This window comes from Ochlerotatus camptorhynchus, unplaced genomic scaffold, assembly GCF_037179485.1.
Source record: "Ochlerotatus camptorhynchus isolate MF236.1 unplaced genomic scaffold, CSIRO-AGI_Acam_v1.1 ptg000064l, whole genome shotgun sequence".
In the NCBI taxonomy this organism is placed as follows: Eukaryota; Metazoa; Arthropoda; class Insecta; order Diptera; family Culicidae; genus Ochlerotatus; species Ochlerotatus camptorhynchus.
Window position 1 is genome coordinate 675,401 of NW_027040554.1, and position 17,250 is coordinate 692,650.

The 17,250-nt window shown below is 37.1% G+C and overlaps 1 protein-coding gene across 2 annotated transcripts in view; it reads left to right on the forward strand.

Annotated features, from left to right (window-relative positions):
• The window catches only part of scaf (scarface), a 140,886-nt gene that overhangs the window by 87,151 nt on the left and 36,485 nt on the right, over positions 1-17,250 (forward strand). The gene's annotated exons all lie outside the window — the stretch shown is intronic.

The window sequence follows — 17,250 nt, forward strand, 5'->3', positions numbered from 1 at the left end:
GGTTAATGCAGTGATACATTGAGATTAGTTAGAAGGTTTGATTTGTTTTTCTTCTTTTGAAGCGATCATTGTGATATTGTCTGTTGGTTTGATCCAAAATTGGCCGTGAACGTGGGATTCGTTGGATACAGAAGTTTACATTTTGATTTGAATAATCCTTACTTCTGATAGTCAGTGACTTAGTTGGGTGACAAAGCTATAATTCTGAACTTTAATGTTCGTATGTGTTAATGCTTCTACAAACGTCCACCATCCTTCGCATTGGACTTTGCCATGAACTTCACCCATATGCGTGTGTTGATATAATGGTAACCTTACACGCATCTTGCAGTGAGGTTCACGCTGCTGATGAATAACAATCAGTCGTATCAATATTTGCATGAATAAATGACACCGATGTTTGTATGCTAATCTCCCAGACGATGGCGATAGCGAAGTCGACGATGATGGAGACACCCACCAGTAGTTGTACGAGTTGATCTCTGAAAGTCAACTCTCCTTTCTTCCAAGTAGTCTGTTTGTTTGCTTTAATTCATGTTTACCTATCGATGCTATGTGAACAGCTGTTGTGGAATGTGTTACTCACGCGTGCCAAAAATTATCATTATTTAGTGTGTACACCGTCTGGTTGGTTAAATAAGATGTTGATAGTAAATATAATTGTCTTCATCTGGATCCGCGACACATGTTTGCGTTAGTATTTATGAGTTCTTTTTTTATGTAATAAGGTTTTATGATTAATATTGGGGATGGGCTCGGAGTAGTGGTTTGGTATTCACAACAAAAAGCTGTGTCAAAAAGTTCCAGCAACTTAATTGAGGCTTACGTTTCAATTTACTTTGATTCATTTTTTTAAAAATTCAAAAGCAGTTCAAAAGCATTTTGGGTAAAATATCAAAAGGAATCGAAAAGTGCGAGCTTTTTGCAATCTAAAATAATGCGTCGGAAAAAAATGCTTTTGAAATTTTCCAAAAAACATCAAAGTAAATTGAACCTTAAATAAGTCAAACGTAAGTTGTCTCAACTATTTTACAACCATTGTGCTGCTTAGGGTCTCTCATGGTTACGAGTTCAAATTACATCCCACACAAATATTTACCTGATGGTACTTAAGTATTCATGCATTTCTACTGAAAATTTGATTAATTTATAGATTTAAAATTAAATTTGTCATGTTCATTGTAATCTAAAACGGCAATTCTGATCAAAATGAAGTCTGAGAGAAAGTTTTAGCGAAAAATAAGTTTTTTTTTTTTTCTAGAAACCTAAATATTTTAGATGTCTTTGTCCGATTTTTGAAATCTGCAATCTAAGTTTATTTAATATATAATGAAATCTTTTGAAATGTTTTAAATAATGGATTCAAAAATCGTAAAACAAGATGTTTAGGGACATTTTTTTAATTTTTATAAAAAATTTATTTTCATGTCATATACACTCAGAAAATATTGTTTGGAACTTTTTACAAAAAAAAAACGTACGAACAAAGAGTTTATTATTTTTTTTCAAAAGTTCTTGTTTGACGTTTTTATTATTTTTTTTATTTCCATGGTTTTGTATATTTCTAAATTTGTATTTTTCTTAAGCTATTTTAAGTCTTTTTAATCAATTTGGCAGGAACATTTTGAGATAATTGTGTTTGTATTTTTTATGAATTTTAACTTAAAGTATTTTTATTGCCAAAAAGAAATTTTTTTTCTACAACTTTGTCTCACACGTCATTTCAACCAGACTTTAAAAATAAAGGACGCCATTTTGAAAAAAATCTTGATCCAAAATGGCGAAATTTTTAGCAATTATGTGATTCATTGTTTATATCAAACAATTATGAAAAATTTCATACAAATCTGCCTGGAACTGCTCCGTTCAAACTTGTATCCCATTAATTTTCATTCGACGTTTTGTCTATTCGACCTTTTGCCTAATTCAACCTTTTGTTTTATTGGAGCTTTATCCCTTAGACCTTTTACAGTTTGTACTTTTGTCCTACTTTTTGTCTATCAGCCAGTTCTCAGAATCTCGTGAAACTTGGTAGTTTTGTTCCTTATCGCAAAATACTGAACTTGTATTTTTTTAAATTTTTGCTTTTGAGCGGAACAAAAATAACGCATTTATTTTTATTTTTTCACGTTAAGGTGGACAAAAAAAATCGATATTTTTTTCAAATTGACTTTTATTAAAAATTACTTTTTTTTATAAATTCAAAACTTTTAAATCACTGGGCTGATTAGAAAGATCAAAATATCAAATCAAAGGTCAATAAATTTTTTATTGATTGTAAATTTGTTTTGGAAAATGTCGATTGTATTGATTTTTAATGGTTTTCATGGTTTGTAGACAGAGGGTGAAATTTATTTTTATATTTTGCCTTGAAAATTTAGGCTTTTTAACATAACACATAAAAAACTCAGCGATGTGTTTTTTGTTTGTTTGTGAGTTATATTTTTTTATGTAATCATGTTTTGGGTATTCGCTCAATACTCCTATGTGGCTAGACTAGAAATGGTAGTCTATTTTCAAAGGAGAATTGAGTGAAATTCCAAAACTCGATAACTTCAAGTAAATGTTAGTCTAAAACCGAAAAAAAGCATATCGCTGTTTTTTATGTTGTGTAAAAAGCTTAAATTGTCAAGGAAAAATATAAAAACATATTGCGCATTTTGTCTACAAATCATGAAAACCATAAAAGACCAATTCAATCAATATTTTAAAATATAAAATCCTTTTTTTGTTATATCATTGCATTTTTCCTAAAAAGTATTTTTAATTACCTTTCATATGATATTTCGTACTTTGAAATCGGTCCAGTGATTTGCAAGAATCGATGTATGGACCACCCTAACATGAAAATGGTTACCCTAATGACATAAAGAAATACGGGTCCAATTTTTTGCAATAAAGAACAAAACTAACCATTTTTACGGAATTCTAAGAACCACTATATCGTTTTGCTATGGAATGGATGTATTACAAAAGGTCGAAAGACAAAAAAATCGAGGTACAAAAAAACTAAAGACAAAATATCAATGAAAAAAGGTCCAAAGGCTAACAAAAGATCGAAGGATAACAGCTCTAATGGTCAAAATACAAAGGTCAAATGGAAAGAAAAATGGAGGAATAGAAAAATTGTCGAAATTGACTATAGGTCAATGGACAAAAGGTCCAATGGCCAACAGGTAGAAATGGACAATAGATCGAATGGACAAAACGATGGATGATGAAAAGGTTGAATGATTTTTTTTTTATTTTTTTTCGTCGATCTTGTTTTCCGTGCTGAGCAACAATGCTACCGACGTGCCAGGAAGGCAGCTCCCACACCTGGACCCTACCTATCAACCCATTAACTCATGAACCGGGGACCAACGACTTTACTTCCCTTCCGAAGGAAGACGTGATCAGAGATGTTATGCCTCAGAACATCCCGGCGGCGCCGACTGGGATTGAACCCATGCTTGCTGGAGTGAGAGGTAATCACGCTTACCAATACACCACCGGCGCCGCTAAAAAGGTTGAATGATAAAAAGGTTGAAACGGACAAAAGGTCGAATGGACAAAATGTTCAAATGGACAATTGGTCTACCGGACAAAAAGTCTAATGGATTAAACTTCGAATGGAAAAAGAGTCGAATGAAAAAAGGTTCAAATGAATTTCAAAGGGGAAAAAGGAAAAAAGTTCAAATGGACATAAGGTCGAATGCAGTGTTCAGTAGCTTTTTATCTGGAAAAGAATTGCTCATGCTACATAGAAGGAGTTAACTCCAAGTAAGATAAATACCTTACGAGTATTTCAGTTTTGTTAATAAAAGCCTATACTTGCTTTACTTTTATTCTTTTTATTTTTTGACCCACTAAAAGTGATTTGACCTTTATTGAGCAATTTCATCTTTATCATCGATCTTTAGCCCCTTTTAAATTCACTCGACCTCTTGTTCATATGGCATTTTGTACATTTGACTTTATGTCTTTTGGTATTTTGCTTTTCAACTTTTTGCCTTTCGACCTTTTGTCTTTAGACCTATGGTTTTCGACTTTATGTCCGTCAACCTTTTAATCTACAACCTTATTAGCCTAGTTGGCAAAGGCACGACTTCAAAACAAGATTATGTTGGAGATGGCCCAGAATGTCTAAGCACGATTTAAAAAAAATTATAACATAACTCTGTTTCCAGCAAATTCAATTCTTATTTCATATTCATGGTGTCTAAAGTATTGTCTTGCAGTTAAACGAAGACAATCCGAAATCTGATCAGTCGTAAGCCAAAGAGAGGATTTTTGATCTTACGCTACTTATTAGCTTCAGCACAGATGCCTTTCCAACAATTTTGGATACTTTTTCCCAGTCTTTTTCGAACGTTGTAACGGAATCCGCTGCCTTTACATGTTTCCGCAAATATGCTTTGGTCAGGGTAAAGAAAGTTTAGATTGGCCTGACTTGGGGACAGTTTGGCGGTTTCATCTCCTTGGATACGAATTGGACTTTGTTCGCTTTAAACCATGCTACCGTGTCCTTGGAGTAATAAATCGACGCCATGCTCATGCAAGGAGTTTTAGATGGCAATAATCTACTTCTCTATCTTCAAGCAGCTTCGTAACATGTTATGTCAGCTCAGCCTTTATACAAGAGCTTCTTCACTCGGAAAACTATAGCAAAAGAATTCAAACACTTTTCTTCCAATGACACCAAAAGAAATTATAAGAATTTACTCTGTAAGCTATCGTACTATGAGCAACGACAGGATCGCCGTTTTTCGAGAAAAGTATAGATTTTTTGTGATTTTTAAGAATTTTTGACACTTTACCACATAATATGAAAGTTGTAAACAGATAGGTAAACAAGAAAAGTAACATTGTACGTTTGAAGACCAAATTATGGCCTACAAGACTATGATAAAACCAAAATTGTTACTTGGGATGAGCATATATGATCTTTTCAGGTGAAATTTGGGTTTCCTACATTTTTCCAGGTATTTTCCCGGATTATCTGGTTTTCGCGGTTGAATGGACACCCTGGAATAGTGCACCATTTGTGTGCACGATCTGTATGCGCTTTTCTGGAGAAATGCTTAGCTTTTTCACGGGAATGAAAAGAACTGATAATTGCGAAATGGTCAAAATGTAAACAATCATTCACTGTGATAATCAACTGTTCAAACGTCAACTGAAAAAAGCAGGGGTGTTCCAAAATCGTGCTGAAACATTCTGGGACACACTATAGATTCCCGGTCTGGTCTAGGAATTTGACGGGGTGGAGAATTTTGGACCCTTTTCTGAATTTATTTAGATGATGAAACTGCAATGCTTATGCTAAGCTTGTGATTGTTCGAAACTTCCTCTTCTTCTTATTAGAATTTCAAGCTTATTGCTTATCGCATTTTAGTTTATTGCGTGCTCTTAACTTAGTGTTCTAGATGCACTTCCACAGTTATTAATTAAGAGCTTTCGATACCTGTACCATTTTTTGCAAATGTGTGGCACAAGAACAATCATATTCTATGCCCAGAGAAATCGAAACATTTTAGAGACCGGACCTGGAAACGGATCCAGCCACCTCCAGCATAGGCTAGCTTTTAAGCTTTGATCGATTATGGTGACAAATTGTTGTTTGCAGTGTTGGAAAAATATCAAAAAATCAAATCTCACAAACGCCCAAGATCACGCTTGACTTCGTAGACAAAAATAAACAAGCAAACAACTGCGGTTGATTTTGCAAGCTGTGATATCGCAGCTCAGAATATCAATCTAACAAAACTCACCAACTGCAAATCTCAACAAACTGTGGTGAGTTTGAGTTTAATGATTTTTGTTTTACACCCGAATGCAACCGAAACTTCCATAACGGCTGGCAGCAGTCACTTCGTGTCTGCCATCGGTGAAGAGTGAAAAGAGATAGCAAACTATACTTTCTCTTTCTAAGAAAACGATGTGCAACGGAATCATTTTTGTGTCGAGTCAACTCTCAGCTTGATTTTTGCACGTTGTGAATAGTCGCGCAGTATCAATGGAGCTTGTAAAATCAATATCAAGCATGATATTTTGTTCCAATATCACGCGTGATAATGCGAGCGCATGAGAGCGGAAAAATATCAATGGATTTCTGATTTTGCCAACACTGGTTGTTTGACAAAAACACCAGTTTTGGTACTAGCGCATAAGTCATATTCGATATGAATTTTCATAGCTTTATATGCATAGATATATGACAAAAATGTACCTATGTGCTATCTTGTATCGATAGAATTTGGTGATGATTGAAAAATATTAAATTTTAGATAATGCCAATAAGAGGAGGACTCGGGCCAAAAACTGGCACACTTACCATATGCAAATTCTTAAATTTGGCGGTGTATAAAGAGTAGTATAGAAGTTTTAGAGTGTTCTAGTTGCTACTTGAAGTTAACTACACATAGAGCTGCATTGGTAATACATTACCAAAAGCCAAACCAACAAACCAGATAACAATCAACCACGGTGTCTCTGAAAGAACACCTTATTAAAAAAAAAAAAAAATCAGTATTGTTGAAACACCCTCCAAACGAAACCTTAGGCTCAGCCCTTGCACATGTGGCTGGTATCAAAATGTTATATCGGGGTAGAACTGTTTTTATTTGCCGTATTTTTTAGTACAAATCACGCCCAAAAATTATAACCAACTCTGAAGATCGCAAACTTCGCGTATGAAGTAACATAAAAACACTTTGAATGTAACAACTCAAGGCAGGAGTAGCCGTCAACAATGCTGATGATGGTACAGCACGCAACAACCAGCGTACTGCTTTCTCACTGAGATGACTACGTTGGTCATGACGAGAGGAGCAACACAATAGTTGGGTAAAGAAGAATTGCATTATATTTAACACACCATCGACTGGAAATCCTTTCGGCAACGTGGGGCTTTAGGTAGTGATGAAACGTCGCTAGAACTATTCCACAGCCGCAGTCAGTTATGAGCAGAAGGAGGACGCACATCTTTTGCCTGAAGATTTGAAGACATACTTCAAATCTCCGCGTACATCGTACGGGTTAGACAAAAGGTGTGCGTTTGACTTTGTACTGTCGCATTAATGGCCCTTCGCTCATTTTCAACTTCTATTCAATTTTCATACTGCCGTACTCTGACGGAGCTATCCACCTACCTCTTCTAAGATCATTCTCTAGCTAATAAATTATCACACTAAAGCTTCATGTTAGATAGCATTTCCAACCAACTCAAAAAAATGAATGTTAAGCCAGAAATGTATGGAAAAATGATCGCCGATAGAACAATTTGAACCAAGCATCAAATGAAGGAGAAGCACCTAAGGTTTCGTTTGGATGGTGTTTCACCGAAACTGTTTTTTTTTTATATTAATGTGGATCTGCCAGAGACACCGTGATCACCATCCAAATCACTCTTCTTATCTTGCAATCTTCACTGTCAACAGTCCCAAATCGACCAGAATGCCGTTGAGCAAAAGTAATGAAAATCGCTTTCAGGGTGGAGAAGAATTGCCACGAATTGACAGGTCCCGTTATTTATTGTCCCATTTAACCCATCTCACCCCCTCCCCTCGGTCCATGCACCCTTCCGACTGAGCTGCGCGTGAAGATACAGCATCTTGTGGACCCAGCCAGCCAGGTGACCTGTCATCATCTGTCTTCGAGCGCCTCTCGTTCGCTCACTCTTCGAGTTTCTCCAAAGTCGCCCCGTTATACGGAAAACAACCGTCCCCAGGGAGGATGTGATGGTGCTTGCCGCGGCCTAGCAAGGTTGTTCATTTTTTTCGGGGGAAATTTATTGCTTTTCAACTTGCCAAATTGATTACGTATTTGCGGTGCGATCCGGAGAGCCGGAGAGAGATGCATCGTAAATGAGGAAAAAGCTGGAGCTGGGAAAGGTCAATTGCACTTGGTTCGGGTGACGTAAGAATCAATACCTGCCCTCGTTCGGTTTCTGCCGGACGGGTTTCTCGAAATCGCAAAATTAAAATGAGCTACCAGGCGAGTTATTTAAAAAAAAAATCATTCCCAGAACAAAAAGCAGTGCACCCAAAAGCAGCAACAAAAACAGCTCAAACGATTTAATTATTTCCACAGTTTTCCAGCTGTGCGAAAGAACTCGATTGCGCAAAGCGGTCTCGTTAAATCCGAATCAGCTTCCGGCTGCAAACCAGCAATTAAACATTTAATTATTCGCACTTCATCCGCAGCGAGGAATAATGATTACTCGAAAATTAGGCTCATTAAATTCTGTTTGTTCACGCTTCATGACTGCTGGCAGCCGGGTGCAAAACACCACCACAGTGGCAGCCAACGCTGGCCATAAACAAATTCGGGGTGCCATGCGTCAGCGACGAAAATAAGACTTTTCAAATTGGGAATGGCCGCAGCAGCAAACAATAACAAACTCGCGCTGGGTGGTTTCGGCGGTAATCACTCAAGGTCGTTTGTCTTCTTCTTATTTTATCCGTCTGCTGTTAATGGAATGCTGTTTCGCATGTGGTTGTGCATTTGAGTACGAATAGCTCGTGAAAACAATCACCGATAAACACATTTCGAACGAGTAGCGATTAGTAAGAGAATTCATATGTAGAGGGACCTCAATCAGTGGTTAACGACGAACCTGAAAACCACCTTTTGAAATTGATTGACTCCAACGTTATGTAACATCTAACCTCTGACATAAGTTCAGCCCTTTGATGGACCCTTCACCAAATGTGGTAGCCAAACAATTAGAAATCACTTTTCGATGATGCCCACCGAAGGTTCTTCACATCTTTAACACGTGCTTTGAGTTTTGGCTCTTCAAAATCGTGCCTTGTGACTACCCAACAGAGTCTGATTACTGGGATTTTTTTCTAAACTAAATGCTATAATAACATGTGTGCTTTTTTTCCTTCCGAAAGCTTTGCATCACGGTGATCGAAGGAATTTTGGAAGAGGTCACGAGGGTTATTATCGAGCCCTTTGTCGATGAAGTATTTTAGTTATTTCACCTTCAAACATTGGACGCATTTGAACGTCATTCTTTCGCTACAACTAGAAGCTCTAAAATCTGACGCAACTACTCATTCCTCTACTCAGAATCCAATCAATGATGCTAATCAATGCACAATGATGAGACTGGAGTGCCTCTTAATTGCTATGCAAATCATCCAGCCAAGTGCGTGCACCGGCGTTCGGTAAGTGATTAACTTGTAATCCTGCATCGACAACGACAGTCATGTTCTGCGTCTCATTCGAAGTGATGGGGAAATTTATCATCGCACAGCTATCAGCTCTAGAAAATGAGATGCATGCACATTGAAGCACTGAACGGGAGCACTGAGAGGCTACTTGAAGCGTGTGAACTCGGACCGGACATCTTTGTTGCAATCATCGATCTTTCCCGCACAATGGGATGCTGATCGGCATTCTTCGGGCGTTGTTTGATCTAAAAGGTTACGTGTTAGACATTTTCCTCGGAACAATTGAATGCCGATTGCGCTCGAATGATTTGACGTGTGATCGTTCAACGGTGGGTTTGTGAGGAACAGATGGATGACAGTTGAATGGAGCGCAAAATGATTTGCTTTGTATCATCATTGGGATGGGCTGTGCATTACATATGTCCTGGTAGTGTAATTTGTATGGATCTATCATCTATCAATCGAACGCTTAGCCCTCGCGATTTGAGTCATGCTACTATTTAACATTTCAATTTATGTAGCCTGAAGCGTGATTGATTGATTAATTTATTTTTAATTTTTAATTTCGTTTTATAACTAGTTTACATTATCCTCCTTTTGTGGCATATTTCGATTGAATTGTAAGAAATAATAACCTACATCACTACCAGTAACTTAGCCTATCGTGTAAGATCACGTATGATCTGGTGCTCAGATCGCAGACAAGTGCCTTTGAAACTCTCTTGAAAAATCGTTCTCCATTCCTCCAGGGTCTGAACTCTAGCCAGGTGGTGGATCTTAGAATTGCGAATCCTTGAAGGACTGTTGAGGATCATCCTAAGGATCATATTCTGGATCCTTTGACATGATCAGTACAATAAAATATAATGGTTGAATAATGATATGATCTGTTCCCTTTATGAAAATCTATCATTCTCTGCAGGATCCATATTAATAATTTCCATCAAATTTTCATTAATTATGACTTGTTCACGCAATCCTTATGGTGTATAACATCAAATTTTAGAACCGGGTTCATCCGACCATATTGGAGCACCCATAAAAATCACCTTCCAATTCGTAAATCCAACAATTATGCATGACTTAATCTGCAAAACGTGCCAGCAGATGGCGATTTTGATGAGCAGTCTTTTCCCGAAGGCTGACTCATTCTGTGGAATTAAATTTGAAGCTGAGTATTTCAAGCACCATAAGAATCAAATTACGATGCAAATTTATGTATAGTATTTTTTATACTGATCCGGTTGCGAAAAAAAAAACAATCATTAAACAAACCAGATAATAAATTCAAATAGCCACTGTAAAACAAAAACAAATCTGCCTCCTTCATTACCGCATCACTGCAGCCATTATTTCAACTTTAATTATCTGATTATCAGAGCATCGCCGGAACGGGACGGTCAACAATATCGTTAAGGCTGTTCGCCGCCACAACGACCGACTGCTCAATCAGTTCCCACTTTTCGGCCGTACTCTCGTCGTCGGACGACTCTCCTTAATGACAATCCCGATAAGCATCTTTGCGCAGTAACAATCATCGAAAGGTACAATTTTATTAATTCAATGCACACATCTTTCTGGGCTCTGCGACTGCAACCAGACCACCGAATCGAAAATTACCGAATCCGAACACTGCCTGCGACCATTCAGACAGACAAGACAGACAGACTCAGTAGGTAGTCAGGACTACATTCCTGCCAGCGATCCTACCAAGACCGTGTTCAATCTCTCGATCACCTTGCATTTCTTTGACCCCGCGCAGCATGGACGGCTCGGCTTCGACTTCGACTTTGTGGGGCGTATTTTGCTGCTGCTGGAGCCAATGCGAAAGAAGCAAACGCAAATCGGATAAAACCAGATCTGGGTCGTCGAGATGGCTGATAAGGAACGTGCGCCCTCTCGGAGAAGACCGAGTTGGTCCTCTTGTGTGGAGCTCCATGTCAACCGACAAAGTTGCGAGGTTGCTTAATGTTTTTCAAGCGAATGCCAAGCGTTAAGATTTGGCTTTTGTAAAACAAGAGGATGAGCCCGGACCCTACGATGCGACCGACATGGATTGATCTTTTGGCCCTGGAAAGGTCTTAACTATCGATCGATGGACGCTGCGCGATGCGATGGTCGATTAAAGCTGATCATCGATCTCCGATCGGTTGGATGGGCATGAAGAGAAGAAGAAAATCAAGACTAAGGGATCACGATGCGTGTCAATGTGCTTGGCAGAAGCTGTTGAAAGATTAATTGCTCCGTGCAGTTCATTGTGTCAATGGGAGTGGGAAATGCAGACAGGAGAAGGTGCTGTGTGCGGTGCTCTAGGCGGTTGCATAATGCAAACTGATGAGTGTGTAATGGGATTACGTTCAGTGGTTTGTGGTGGAAGATGGAATATCTTTGAGATAGATTGTACAGACTCTATCCGAGTAGCGGGAAATATCAAATCAATAGTAAGGTTTACTGTTAAAATTGGGGAACAGAACTTCAAAAATTGCTATTTGTTTGATAGAGAAAATATCAAAAATAATATGAAAAAATTGATGGGAATCAAATATGAGTAATAGGAAAGTCAGTTGTTGCCAGTTTCTATTTGCTCTAAAAAAGTTAGGCTGGACGAGTTTACCCTTACCATCTTATGAGTCTCGATGTATGTTGATCAATTTGGATGCACTTGAAAAGCGAAGGCAGTTTGCAATGATAGCTTTTATAAACGATGTTGTAGCACAAAGAGTGAATGCCACAAAGATTTTAGAAAATCTAAATTTTTATGCTTCCACTCGTTCCTTAAGAAACAGAAGTATGTTTTATCACATTCTACATTTGACTGACGACGAATAAATAAATACATAAGGAAATAATAGCAAAAACATAGTAAATTAGCACAGTTTGCTATTATATCTCATAAAGTTATTGGTATGTTGTTTAAGTTTGTCAATTTAATGACATATCAATAGCTTACTCTGCTATCAAATCAAAATTAGCTCTTGAATTCATGATATCAAAAAATATAAGATCAATAGCAAATTATGTTTTGGTAACAAAATAAGCTATTAACTTATTTTAGCGCCCAACTTACCAATACCATAATAAGATATTGATAGTAAAATTTCATATTATTTTGCTCTGGGGGAAAGATAACGGATTATGTTTCATGCAAGAGGTTGCCAAATGCGTTAAATTTTCATTCACTTGACACTCAAGAAATGTATTTAACCCCTAACAATAATATGTAAAAGATTTGCGGAAGACGTAAATCTAGACGAACTTGTTAAATTTAATCCACGTTATGTGACGCCTTACCGAGGTGCTCCCACAATATCATTCCAATACCAAATTATGTAAATGCAATACCAAAATAATTCCGCACAGGTATTCTTTTGGTATCCAAATATATTTTTTGTTATTTAAAAAGCATTTTGCTTGAAATTTTTTGGTATTTTCATTTAACACGTCTAATGTCAGGGTGATCTACACCAAGTTTTGGCATCAGGAACAGAATTAGATATTCATAAGTTATTTTCTCCTGCTCGGGTAACTTCATTGGAATTGTTCAGAATTGGTATGTGTTTGTTTGAATTTACATGACCCTCCCTGATTTTTTTTTCAGAGACTCCCTGAACTTTCTTATTATTTTAAAAGCTTTTTGAAGTTCTCTGAACATCTATGAAGATGTTTGAACATCTCTGAAGTTCTCTAAAGATTCTTGATTTCATTGGATACTGCTCGAACTTTGTGGAGGTTCCTTGATTTGATTTATCGTATCCAAAGCATCCTTGAGGTTCCCCATATTTAATCTTTTGAAGTAGTTTTCATGTACAGTTCAATTAGCATCTCTGAGGTTCTCTTGAACTTCTCTGAATAGTCTCTATAACATTCTTATTAACTTCTTAGAATCCCTCTAAACTTTGTCGAGATTCTCAGCGACTCTGATTCCCTACAATACAACGAAAGTAACTCTTGTTCGTCATCACAATTACAGTGACTTATTTATGATTGAAATAAGTCGTACATAGTTTCCTACAACCGATTTGCGACAATTCTGTTACTAGGGAATTAAGCTACCATATCTTATCCATGCTTCGACAATTTTCTATGAAATTCAGCTAATTTCTGTAAATCTCGCTTGGTTTCTCTGAAGTTTTCCAAAGATATATGAAGTATTCTGGACTTATCCGAGATTTCCTCATGAAAATAATAAGGTTGGGACCTTCCTTAACTCAGTCGCTAAATGCACATCAATAAAGCAAGAACATGCTAGAGGCAGCTGAGTTCAATTTCCGGTCTAGTCTACACAGCAAAAAAATAATTTTGATATCACATCAAAGTGGATGCACTACAATCATGTCGAATATTTCATGTAATTTTTATGACCACATAAATAAACAAATGCAGTAAAAGCAGCGTAATTTCAGTTCATGCATTGTATTAATGATAATTTTGTCCTTTTTAGCAAGTAATATTACACCATATTTTCGACATGATTGTAGTGCATCCACTTTGACGTGATATCAAAATTATTTTTTTGCTGTGTAGGAATGTTTTAGGTTAGATTATGATTACTATGCAAGTACTGCCACACAATGTAACTAATGCAAAAATGGTACAGGCTCACAATTAACAACTGTGAAATGATCAAAGAATACTTTGTTGAGAACCGGCGTGAAGTCTCAGCGGGGACGTAATAAAGCCAAAGAAGAAAAATTCCCAAAGATTCCTGATAAAATTTACATGCAGAAATATTTTTTCAAACTCATGAAAAAAACTGGACCCTCAGCATAACCGAAAAGTCAATCTTTTGAGATTTTTGAGTATAACTTTTTGCCATGATGGCTTACAAAAAACTTGAAAAAATGTGATTTCTTTAGATTTTTGATAGGGGAAATGTCGGCTACGGCAATACCTTAACCTATTATAGTCAGGGGGTAAATGAAGTCCTAAATAGAGCACTCAAATTTGGCCAATAGATGCTCTAAAACACAATGTGTCCAAATGCCAACTCTCAAAGACATTGTTTATCCCCTGACGATAATAAAATAAGGTATTGCCAAAGCCGTCATTTACCCTATATTAAAAAATAGGAAAAATAAATCGTAATTATTTTTCTCGTAGCCGTGAAAACTTCTCTTAGCTTCAGTAAGCTTTCCATAGACTGCTCGGAGGAGTTTTTCTGATGATCCCATAAACTCTGTAAAGTTGTCCTATACTTCACTGAGCATCGCTACCCAAGTAACAATATTGCTTTTATTAGGGTTCTATAGAACATGATTTACACTTGTAGAATGCTTTAAAATCTTGATAAGACTTGCAATTGTTACTTGGGTTCGTATTTCTGAGATTATCCACACTACAATGACGTTAACTGAGCTTTGCCGTGTTTTGCATGGTTGAAGTACCCCGGGCTTATTTTACTCCAGATTTCCTGAAATTAATGGAAGTTATGTAAGTTATATAAGGTCACCAAAGATTTTCTTCAGTTCCCCTGTACATTTCTGAAGTTCACATTCAGCCTGGAACATCGCTGAGTTTCTTTTGTATTTCTGTAAAGCTCCCCTTAGCGTCCCATAGAAGGCTCCAAAGAGCTTTTCTGAGGTTACCATGAACTCGTCAAAGTTGTCCTAATTTTGTCTGAGCTTCCCTGCGTCTTTATGAGATACCCTACCCTACAATGAAGTTACCTTAGGTTTTTCGTGGTTTGATGATTTTATATTACATTCAGCATTTTTTTGCAAAGCTTTCTTGGCTTCACTAAAATTCTCCAAACATAAGGGAAATTGCTCTAATGTTGGCCTATGGATCTAAGATTGGGCCCACCGCTAAAAATCTGCTATTTATCAATTTTAGCTAGATGAACGCGTCATTGGGACGGTACTAATGGATAATTTTTCGCTATTGAAAATTGAATCGATTGCTGAATTTATGTATTAAATTAGGGGTATTAAGACCAACATTACATCCATTTCCCCTATGTGAAGAACTCTGAAATTCTCCGAAGCTTCGTGAATTTGTTGTCAGTTTGTCGAGCTTTTCTGAAGTTTGCTGATTTTATTTAGGGCTTCAAAAGTTTATACGTTGTTTTTCCTTTTAATTTTACTACTATTGTATCACCTTCACTTTCACTTATTCACTTTCACTTTTACGGATACACTTTCACTATCACTTAAAAAAAAACTATAACAGATACGTATTTTGTTCACTACTTGCAAAATACGTGATACGAAATATGTAGTGAAAGTGAATTAGTGAAAGTGAAAGTGAATAAGTGAAAGGGAAAATGAATTAGTGAAAGGGAAAATGAATTGATGAAAGTGAAAGTTATGCAATAGTAGTAGAATTAATAGGAAAAACAGCGTAATAATCATTGGATTCCTGAATTTTTGTGAAGTTCTTTTCGGATCTTCTATGAAGTTCATCTGTATTTCTCTAAAGCTCATCTAGCTTCTCTAAGTTTAACATGGACTTTTCTTATGTACCCATTGCCTCCCTGTGGTTTTTGATATATCCTTTCCCACAATTAAGCTACCAGTGCTTCTCCGTGTTTCGCTGATTTTTTATAAAATCCATGGTATTTCTCTAAAGCTCCCTGAGTTCATCTAAAATTCTACAATCATATGTGAAGTACTGTGAGAATTAATTGGGATTTTGCAGAACTTATCTGAGGTTTTCTTATTTGACTTCAGGTTTCAAATAATTTAGTATGGTGTCCTAATCCCTTCAGAGGTTATCTTCAAGTACTGTAACTTATCTTCTGTAGCATCCATAAGCTTCCCATGGACGAATCTGAAAACATTATTTTCAGAAATAATTTATAGATTTTGGAGTGGGTGGTTGGCCCAAGGCCACCTATCCCCGTGATGGGGCTGTCATCTTAAGTGTAGCTTCCAGGGATATGAACTTCATATTCAGCCGCTGAATGCCAGTTAAACGCTGTTTGAGCTACACCTTGATGGTGTGCAGACTAGTGTTTCAGTTTCCTGGCCATTTTTGGATACCCGGGATTCGGGAAATAGTTGATGGTTTTTTCCGAGATTCAGGAAATATTTGTATTCGAATACCAAATATAATGTTTGACCAAGTTATTCATAATAATAAGTTCATCTTCCCAATAATCCATATACAATTGTTTCCCGGTGAAAAAAATTCCTGATTTTTGGCAAATCTAGGAAACACTACTTCCAACTTTCTCCGGTTCCCTGGAGGATTCTTTTGGCTTATCCGGAAAAGATAATATGATTTCTAACAAAAGTTTCTTCGAAATTTCTACAGAAAATTCATCAAATATTCTCGGCAGTTTCGTCTAGATCCGCCCTCTGGAAGTGTGTTTCGGCCTATTTTAATTGGAAGTTTCACCTGTCTTTCCGCAGAAGATTTTTCCAACTTCTTCTCATAGCATCTTCCGACTTCCTCAAAAGATTTTCTGACTTCTCCTGGATGTATCTTCCAATTTCAACGAGAATTTTTTTCAGAACACCCTGAAAACTGCTTCGATTTTCGGTTGTTTCCTACAACATCCGCCGGAAGTTTGTGTTAGTTTCTTCCGGATGTTACTATCGACTCTTTTGAATAAGTTCTTCTAATTTCCTAAGCGAATCAAATAAGTAATTTTCCTATTTCTAGTGAAGATATATATTTTTTAATTGATTTATTTTTCGTCGATCTTGTTTTCCGTACTGAGTACCAATGCTACCGACGTCACTGAGGCAGATCCCACACGTGGACCCTTCCTATCGACCCATCAACTCATGAACTGGGGACCAACGGTTTTACTTCCCCTTCCGAAGGAAGACGTGATCAGAGTGTTTATGCGGCACTGACTGGGATTGAACCCAGGACCTTTGAGGTGAGAGGCAATCACGCTTACCACTACATGACATGTTTAGCATAACTTCTGCTGTTAAAGAAGTTGTTTCCCGGGAACCAGTAAATGTCAATTTTGGTAAATTTCCCGGGAATAGTTTCTCGGGTTGATGATGCATTTCCTCTTTCGCCACACCAGTATTCGCGTCACACGTCCTTGCTTTGCTATTGTCGACTTGACAACATTGCCCAGGCTACGCCACCCAGCTGTATCCCTGTTTCAGCTGGTAGTCGTTTTTTA